Source organism: Stenella coeruleoalba (assembly GCF_951394435.1).
Source record: "Stenella coeruleoalba genome assembly, chromosome: 8".
Lineage (NCBI taxonomy): Eukaryota > Metazoa > Chordata > Mammalia > Artiodactyla > Delphinidae > Stenella > Stenella coeruleoalba.
In genome coordinates this window covers 76334717-76344690 of record NC_137154.1, presented here as the reverse complement: position 1 = coordinate 76344690, position 9974 = coordinate 76334717, and positions in this window count along the sequence as shown.

The window sequence follows — 9974 nt, the reverse complement described above, 5'->3', positions numbered from 1 at the left end:
TAATTATCTTTGAAACAGCAATTTTTGTTTTATATGCAAAAACAATTTTCCTTTTGTCTTTCTTTCCATCTCCTCTCTACACATTCCCTTTAATAACACCTTCATTCTGAAAAACAAATTATTTTTTCCATTATACTTTCTTGAAGTTGAATTTAACATTATAATTTAAAGTGTTAATTTGCATTTTAATTCTTCCTAGTTATATTCATATAATCCTGTTGTTATAACGGCCCAAAATAATAAGCAAATAGCTTCAAACCATACCCCAAGGATAAATGGTTTAAACGGAAATACGGAAGTTGTTTTATTAAGTCAAAATTAATTGTGAAATAATTTCAACTGAAGATTAACAGTGTGCATGATAAATGTAAAAATTAGTTATTTAAAAATCATCTTCAAAATATGTATTTCAAATTAATAGTGTCTTCTGTATTAATTTGAAAGTCATTATGTTTTCACTGTTCTCTGAATCAGTATATTTTTCTATATGGAATTTTTGAATGACATGAAAAGAACATGTACCTCTAGAAGATGTATAAGTTAATTCATCTTATAATAAACAGCAATTTATCATTTAAAACATTACTGTTAAAATTCATTGTTAGTGCTGATATATTTTATTCACTTCTGCATATCGAATTCATTATTTTCACCACATTCCAACATCACAATCTAGTATCTAAATTGATCCTCTTACCCAGATATAGGTTGCACTTGAATTATCTTTTTGCTTATAAATATGTTTCTTCCTTTGTTTTTTTTTCTCTCTCTCATTATACTATTTAAGCTGATTTAAAGTAAAAATATGGGGCTTCCTTGGTGGCGCCGTGGTTGAGAGTCCGCCTGGCAATGCAGGGGACACGGGTTTGCGCCCTGGTCCGGGAAGATCCCACATGCCGCGGAGCGGCTAGGCCCGTGAGCCATGGCCGCTGAGCCTGCGCGTATGGAGCCTGTGCTCCGCAACGGGAGAGGCCACAACAGTGAGAGTACCGAAAAAAAAAAAAAAAAAAAGAATATATATATATATATATATATGTTCACAGAGTCATAGGATGTTAGAGTTACACCAGCCTTTAAAACAACTCTGGTCCATTGGTTCTGTAACTGTGGTTCAAGGACTGGCTTTAAGGCAGCTTAAATCCCAGTACAGTCTGTGTATAATATTAGTGTCTGTGTGTACATATGCTTTCCATTGCTTTCATTAACTTTTTAGAAGGCTCAACAACAACAACAAAAAAACTTGTTAGGAAACAAATCAATTCCACCACCTCACTTTACAAATAAAGAATCTGAGACTCCAGAGAGCGTGCAACTCATCCAAGGTCACAGAGATTGTGAACGTAAGAGTTGGAGCCATGTGCTGATTTGTAGGTTGACCACAGAATGTTATTGATCAGGTAGAACTCTCAACAGAAGTGGGTTTTCAGCTCACATAGAGGCTAGTAAATTCTGAGTTCCCCTTAATTTTGTTTGCATAGAATTGAAGTAGTGAATTTAATCTCCCATTTCAGTTAACACCACAATATTATTACACTAAAACTACAAGGTAATTATAATTTGTTATCCATATTTTATGTCTTAAAATATGGATTTATGGAAAAATTGAAATTAATTTCTCATATTTATGCAGATAAATGAAGTTGTTCTGGGATAAAATAAACTTCTATCATTCTTTCTTCCCAATCAAAAGCAATGATAGAAGTGGGCATTTCTGCTCCACTGATTATGATCTTTTCTTTATTCATCAGTAAATGTGTGAAATCTTTTACTTTCTTATTTTTTCAGGCTAAAAGAGAGACAAAATAAAAACAAAGGTCAGGAAAAAGTTTAATAAAGAGTTTATTCTAGAAATTTGTATCTTATCTACATCTCTCATCACTAATTTGTACAAAACTCGGTGGAGTGATTCCAAATATAAAATGAATAGACAAATGATCTCTATAGTATAGCTTTTGTTTTGAGATATTTCAAATCATGGTTTAGTAGGCCTGGAAGCAGAGTGAAACTGCATTATCTTACAAAAGTGACCATGATCAAAAAAAAAAAAAGATGTAGGTTATCATCTAAATGTTTGCTCCAGTGATCTTTAAAATAGAATCCAATTTTAATGAATGAAGACCTAAATGGGCTTAAAATGGTTAGGGGGAATGAAATAGAAAACATTTCTTCAGACCAACTAAGGACCTGAAAAATGACAAGAAGGAATGTCCCTCACTGTTCCCAAGGCATTAACCAACATACATCAAGGTTGTATCATGTGCCATTCAAGAACTTAGAGGGCTATCAAAGTAGAAGGCAATGTCCACCCACAGTTAAATCATGGTCTTATTAGAGCTGAAGAATATTGCACACATGATAAAAATGCAAGGAAATTTAAGCCATATTATAAGTAAATCTTAAATCACAGGTTTCAATTCTAGTGTTATAGTTCAGAGAAGAGAGAGAGGCTAGTGTAGCCCAAAGGAAGCTAATCTGGAGCTGGGTCTATTGGGGCTGGATAGGTTGACAAAAAAGGAAATAGCAAGTCAAAGTTACAGCACGAAACTCTTCATAGTTGCAAACTTTCTTCAGACAAAGTCTTTGGAAACCAAGGGAGATGAAAAAGCCAATAAAAACAGAAAAAGTGCTTGAGTGTCTATTTGAGAACTTTATATTATAAAAACAACAATTTAGTGAATTCAGCAAGAAAGAGTGGGCTTAAGACATGTATCTTAAGTAGGAAAACTACCATGGTTTGACAGTGTCATTAAAAAGATGTTAAATACATAAGAAAAATAGAAAAGATTATTGAAAGAGAAAACTTAGAACTTGAAAAAACTTAAACGGTAATATCACATGAAAAATGCCACAATAAAAAATAAATAAATCTTGTCCCCACAGTCATCTGCACGGGACTTTCATTTAGGAATTATTTAATAACTAATTCTTTCTCAAAACTCTGTTGCTGCTATTATGACTTATTTTTATGTTTCTTTTCCAAATAAAAATTTCAACATCTGAGGAACTCAAACTAAAGTATATCAACAGAGCAGCAACTCACTTTATGAGTGCAGCCTGCCCAAAGAGAGACAAAAAAAGAGAGTGAACACATGCTGGCGGGCCGGGGGAGGGGAGGGTGGGTTAGTCCCATAGCAGAATGTGGTCCCTTATATGGTCATATTTGATTCACTGCCAGGAACAGCAATTCAAAGAAAATGTAACAAATCAGCTTCTCAATTACATTAACAAAGGTTTCAGCTTCCTATGTACAGTACTTTTAAGGCTCCTCTGTGTTCTAGCTCTGAAGGTCAATGAGCATTCCCATGAATCTTTGTGTGTTTATATCAAAAGTACAATGTGAACTTTGGCAAAAGAGGTGGCTCTGGGTTAGCTGGGCTTTTTAGGTAGTTACTGTAAATACAATTGAAAGTTAGCTAATTTTACACTATTGCTAAAGAATTAAAGAACACATTTGTAAATGGCATCCAAAGACTCAGAAGTGATCCCGGAGAGAGTTGTGAGTTGTGAAAGTAGAGATTTCTCTTTTGCACCCATAACTGCTCTTAGTTTTCTCCCATCTTCCTTGGGGCATCTTCCACATGTCTGCAGGGTCCTTGTGAACTCAGTCAGCCCCGGGCTACACTAGCCTCCCCCAGGCCAACTATTTGCTGCAGACCTGTACCTGTCCACACTCACTCCCTGCAAACCCACTTTCAGAGAACTGCCTCATTAGGAAGCAGCTTATCAATCAATAATCTAAGAAGCAAATAAATAAAAGAATACACCTTCCTGTGACATCTATTTCATAAAGGAAAACATGTCTTATCCATAGGAAGTGGTGTGATTTCTGTTATCAGGCATAGGCCTCTCGGGGAGAGGTTTTTTGGGCGGTGAGGTCTTGGAATTTAGGTTAATAAAAAGGTATTTTTGAAAGTATTAAATTTTTTGTAGATGAGGGTGACTATGGCTAGAAATAGTTCGAGAGTAATTAAGGTCTAATGTCTCTCCAATTACAGCTATGAGAGAAGATGCAAATATTTTCCAATGAGACATAAACTGTTGCACAAGTGGGCCCTGATAACACTTCTACATAAATGTGTATTTATTTCTTAGGGGTCTGTTTGAGATCTGGAGAGATAAGTAAGGCAGTAAATGTGTTAGAGTCCACAATTCATGTTTATTGTTGGAAGTGTCCAAACATTTTACAAATAACAGGCTTTAGGGCAGAAAAGGACTGGCACCATTCCTCTTTGCCCTTTGAGTAAAGAACTTAAAACTTTAAGAAGTTAAAGTTTAACGTCAAACCTTGTTTTTTCACCCTTGACAGATTTGTGGGTATTGTGAGTTGGGTTTTGAAGGGACCAAGTATAGTTCAGAGTGAATCAGTACTCAGCTCAGAGTTCCATTGGCCTGGCCAGCACCTACATCTGCTCTGTCTATCCCTGGAGGTTTTGGTGCGCTCTGATTTTTTTTCATTCTTCTTAGAAGGTGAAGAAGAGGTGCCTCAATTAGAAATATGCTTTTTAAGTTAATTCAAGGAACACTTGCATTCTGCTACATAAAAGAAAGTTTTAGCATATATCAATTGCCCATGTGACTAGGCAAATTGTACAACTAAGACACACTAAATTAGGTATAATTCTTAAGTTTAAAACAGGTAAAGAGAAATAAGAACAATGAAATCAATGGTAACAATCTCCTGTGAGTGTCAGAATACTTATGTTATCTACTCTTTGCCGTTGACATTTACTGTGTCCTCCTCTGCTTTGCTATTTGTCTTTTAAATCTTTTTTATCTTTTAAGGATTGAATGGAAATCTCCTTTCCTATGATGATTTCCCTAATCCTTTTAGGAAGAAACAATCTCACCTTCCTAGGAAAACCTTTTTTAATATGGCAGCCAAAGAAAGTTGACACAGAAGACTAAAGAACACTAGAGAGGCTTTGCTGAGAGCCAGAGGGCAAAGGCTCCTTAGTTTTGATTCTAACCATCACTGACTCTGCTAAGATATCACATGAAATATCTATTAAGCTCTATGGAAAGGCCTTAGTAAACAAGATTCTTAGCTTGGGTAAGAATTTTATAAATTTAAAGAAATTTAAAATCCAAATATTTGAAGATGTTCCTTCCTACCTCATACTATTTCTTCTAGCTATCTATAAGCATTATATTTCCCATAGGATTACTCTTTCATCCTTAAGAAGGCTCAGATACCTTGGAGGTTTAAAGCATCTGAAATAAAAGTGAAATAGGCATTAAATCTTATAATGCAATATGAAAAAGAATATATATGTATAACTGAATCACTTTGCCATGCAACAGAAATTAACACTACATTGTAAATAACTATAAAATCAAAAAAAAGAAAACATCTTATAATGAAATATAAGTAGTAATTCAACTTATGCCCCTAAATAATACCTATGGATTCTTATACCATTAGAATAAAACTTTAATTTAGCATGCCTTCTTCACTTGTTTCAAACTGCAACTAGAATATTAATAATTCTTCATATTTGAATTGAACTCTACATTTGAAAAGTTTCACAATCACTGTCTCATGTGCATTATCTCATCTGGAAAAACATCCCTGATAGAAAGCAGGCATTTATTACTACTACATTTTTGAAGCACAGAAAATAAAGCTCAGAGAGATATTATGCTTTATCCAATGGTAACTAGCTGAGCTTGAGAAGGAAATGTGGTCTCAGCCACTCTCTTGGTCCATTTCCCTTCCCTTTTTTAGCTCCATGTTTGCTTAAGGTTAGGCTAGCCTCCTCTTTGTTACAGCGGGTCAGTTTGGAGAACAATCAGAATTCTCTATTCTTAACATTTGTAGAGATGCTGGCTGCCAGTCAGGCTGTCTACTACAGAGATTTAATTTTTAAATTTAAATTGTTTTCTAGAATTTTTAAAAAACAATGTTAAAAGCTTTGAACAAGTATACCTAGTAGTGGTGTTTTCTTCCCCCATTAAATAAAAGTTTTGAAAGTCTGGTATTTAAAACTATATTCATTCATCCTTGCTATCCCACCCAGCAGTTCTAGCAACATGGAAGGATTTTTCATTTTTGTCTTTTTTTGGCCACAGGATCTTGATTCCCCAACCAGGGATCTAACTGTGCTCCTGCAGTGGAAGCACAAAGTCTTAACCTCTGGACCACCAGGGAAGTCCCAGAAGGTTTTTATTTAGTAATTTTGATCCTGCACCTGAGAATGCATACCTATTAAATTTGTATCTTGTAATGCATTTTTAAGCCAAATCACTGGATACAACCAAGAAACCCAGTACACATTAGCCCAGTTCTGGCATCATGATGAAGAGGAAAATTATCATCAGTCTTGGAAACTATTCCTTACCTAGGGCTAAAAGAAGCAACAAGAATCTATAACTTCCCATGAGAGACACCGGTTATGAAGAAAAATAAAGGCTTTTAAGCTTATTGTACTTTCTTGTTATTGCAGTTTCTTAAATTTGTTCCACATCTGTCAAACTTAGATAATACTTTTCTTTCTAGGATTGATATAAGAAAAAAAAATAATAGCTACTATTTATTAAGGACCACTTCATGTAATATTAATAATCTATGAGGTATCTTATTAGTGTTCCCATGTTACAAGTTAGAATATTAAGGTTTAGAAAATCAGGATTCATCCAGAAAGTGCAACTTCAGAGTTTAACCACAAGTCTCTCTGCCTCCTGTAAGGTAATTATACTGACATAGAGTAAAACCATCAATACAGGTGACACTAACAAGAGGAAAAAAAATTCAAGCAGAATTCTATGAAAATGTACAGATATAGAAGTCCTTATCCAGAGAACAGAAATTCCTATTTTTTTTCTTTTTTATTATTGATCCCTTCGCCTATCCTTGTATGAAGAAAGAAACAAGCAGCTTACAGAGTTTCTTCTCATGAGTCGGAAGGGTCCCAGAATCTACACACCTGAAATGGAATTACTAAAAAATATAGACTAGCATAGGGCCTAGGACAGAGTCAGCACCTAATAGGTCTGGTCCTTTTTTCTTTGCAGTGGCTACTCTCCACCCCATAACTGCTCCAGTCCTACTCAGAAAAAAGCAATTCCACACCATGAGGAATTTTTAGTTTTGAAGAGTTGATTCTAATGGATTTAATCTATGTTTTAAGAAGCATTTGCCAAATCCCACCTTAGCATAAGTATGTGGCCTCCCTCACCAGAACAAAGAAGCAGCCGAGAAAATTCTTCCCTCTCCCCCACTGCCCCCGAGATGATGCTCCTAATAATAAAACAAAAAATAGAGATAAGGATTAAGATGTTCAGGCAATAAGATTTCAATGAAGTATGTTTCATATTCACAAAGACCTGATGGTATTGATTATGATCGGTCCTAAACCTAAGGATCTCATACTAAAAGATGCTGGACATAGGGTAAAAAATTCAAGTTTTTTTCTGAGGCCCCAATAAGCCTATTTTAGATGACCTTTTAAAATGTTCATGTTCTTGGCCACTTCCTGGTCACCTCCAATCATCCTTACTTCACACACTAAGCCAATATTTCCTTGGCCCACTCATTGTTCCAATGAGATAATGAAACTTTTCCTCAACACCTTTAGATTCTGCTGAGTTCTCCTGTTTTTTTGCAGCTGTCTGCATTCAACTCTGCCAAGAAGACTTTTTTTTTTTTTTTTAAATGGATCCTGTCTGTTTACTTGTAAGGCAAATGAGGAAGCTGTGTTGCCTACAAGAGACTCAGACATTGGTTAAGCGTTTCTTCATCCAAGAGGACCTATTCTTCAGCCAGAAGAAAAGAACAGAAAAATTAAAGCCTTCCCCTAAATTTACTGAACCCAAAGATGACAAACTGGTATCCCACTAGCTACATCCAAGATTGTGTTGTTTGGTCCAATAAATCTTTTAACCTTGTGAAATACTTGCCAACATTTTGAAAGCAAGGGATTACACACAAACACCCAGATTTCGGCATCTCTCAAAATATCAGAAAAGCTAAGCCTACATTTGTGCACAGCAACAATCAGTTGGAGCTTAATAGGTCTGTGCCTTTTACCGACAGCACTCTAAATCATCACAGCCTTACTTGGCTTACTTTGCACTTTTATATTATTTGCCTGAATTGTAAGTTCGACTGTAAGACCCCTGCTAACCCAGGTTGTCTTGACCACATCGCTGTCAATGATTCTGTCTTTCATCTCTTAAATTTTGCTGGGGAGTGCTGTGGGAGGAGAAGTATACTGTTTTATAAAAGTCTCATAACAAACTATATGATAGATAGCTATTACCTCTATGTTTTCTGATGGGGAAACTGATGCTTACAGATAAGAATTGCACAAAATTATACAACTAAGTCCATGGCTTAACGAGGATTCCAACCAGGTTTTCTGACCCCAAGCCCAGCCTCATCTCCAGTAAAGCTATAAGACCAGCAAAGCTATAAGAACCTATTGACCAGCAAAGCTATAAGAACCAAATGTCCACAAGAATCAACATGTATCCTAACATACAATTTATATTTAGAAATTAGCAGGGCTTCCCTGGTGGCGCAGTGGTTGAGAGTCTGCCTGCCGATGCAGGGGACACGGGTTCGTGCCCCGGTCCGGGAAGATCGCACATGCCGCAGAGCGGCTGGACCCGTGAGCCATGGCCGCTGGGCCTGCGCATAAAAGAAATTAGTGAGCTGAAATGTTCTGTAAAGCAAAGGGGGAATTAGGTCTTCCTTGACAAGGAGTGAACTGAGGCTTTGCACAACTGCATAGAGAAACGCTGGACTGGGAGCTGGGGGAGACAGGGGTGCAGACCCCTCTACCACACTCACTCACAGGGTCACGTGAAAAGGTCGCCTGTTCATTCTGTGTCTCATGTGTGCTCAACATTTTATCACAGAGTCTGGACATAAGTGGCAGCATCCCCTGTTCAGAGCCTGTCATCGCTGTCATTCTGCCCCCCCTAACTGTTGTCTTCATTCTCCCTCATCCCCATTGTCCCGCAAGTCTACATTTTCTGACTCCCACATTTCCCTGTTTTTTCTGTCATAACTCCATTTTGTCCATCTGAAGTACAGCAGCCCGCTGGAAAGTGAGTGTTTAGAGATGGATAGAGAGAAAGCATTTATTATAGAGAATGCACTGTATTTAGATGAAGGGTGTTGCTATGGGCCATTTGCTGCAATGCATAACTTTTAAAGCAGATTCATCATATTCTTATGGAATCATGAACAAAACTCATTATTAACAAAACATTCATTTTCAAGGTTAAATAGTTTACAAGTCTGTATTATATAATCAAATTGGTGATTTCAGCCATTGAACGTACAAATGGGGAGAAGATGACTCAGTGAAGGTCTGAAATGGGTACAGTTATAAATCATACATATATATGGTAAGTCATATCTCACAAACACAGAGCCTTCTATATCAGGGTTTCTGGTTCCTTCCAAGACACGGGTGAAATTAACAGTACTCAGCCACCATGTATGTTAAGCACAGCATTTCTCCATGATTGATATTCTTCAGTGCTGCAAATGATTTGGGTTAGTAAAATGATAAGGAGGAAGGTATTTCATTTGGCTGACTGTAACTGAAACTCTACTACAGTGTCTAACCAAATACAGGTTTTTCCTCACAAAACAGCACAATTTGGAATTAGGTTCCACGATGATATAAATGTCCCAGGCTCTTTCTTGCTTTCACTTTTTAAAAACAATTATTTATTTATTTATTTATTTATTTATGGCTGCATTGGGTCTCCGTTGCTGCGTGTGGGCTTTCTCTAGTTGCCTCGAGCGGGGGCTCCTCTTGGTTGTGGTGCGCCGGCTTCTCATTGCGTTGGCTTCTCTTGTTGCGGAGCACGGGCTCTAGGCCCGTGGGCTTTAGTAGTTGTGGCTCACAGGTTTAGTTGCTCCGAGGCATGTGGGATCTTCCCAGACCAGGGCTCAAACCGTGTTCCTTACATTGGCAGGTGGATCCTTAACCACTGCACCACCAGGGAAGCCCCTTGCT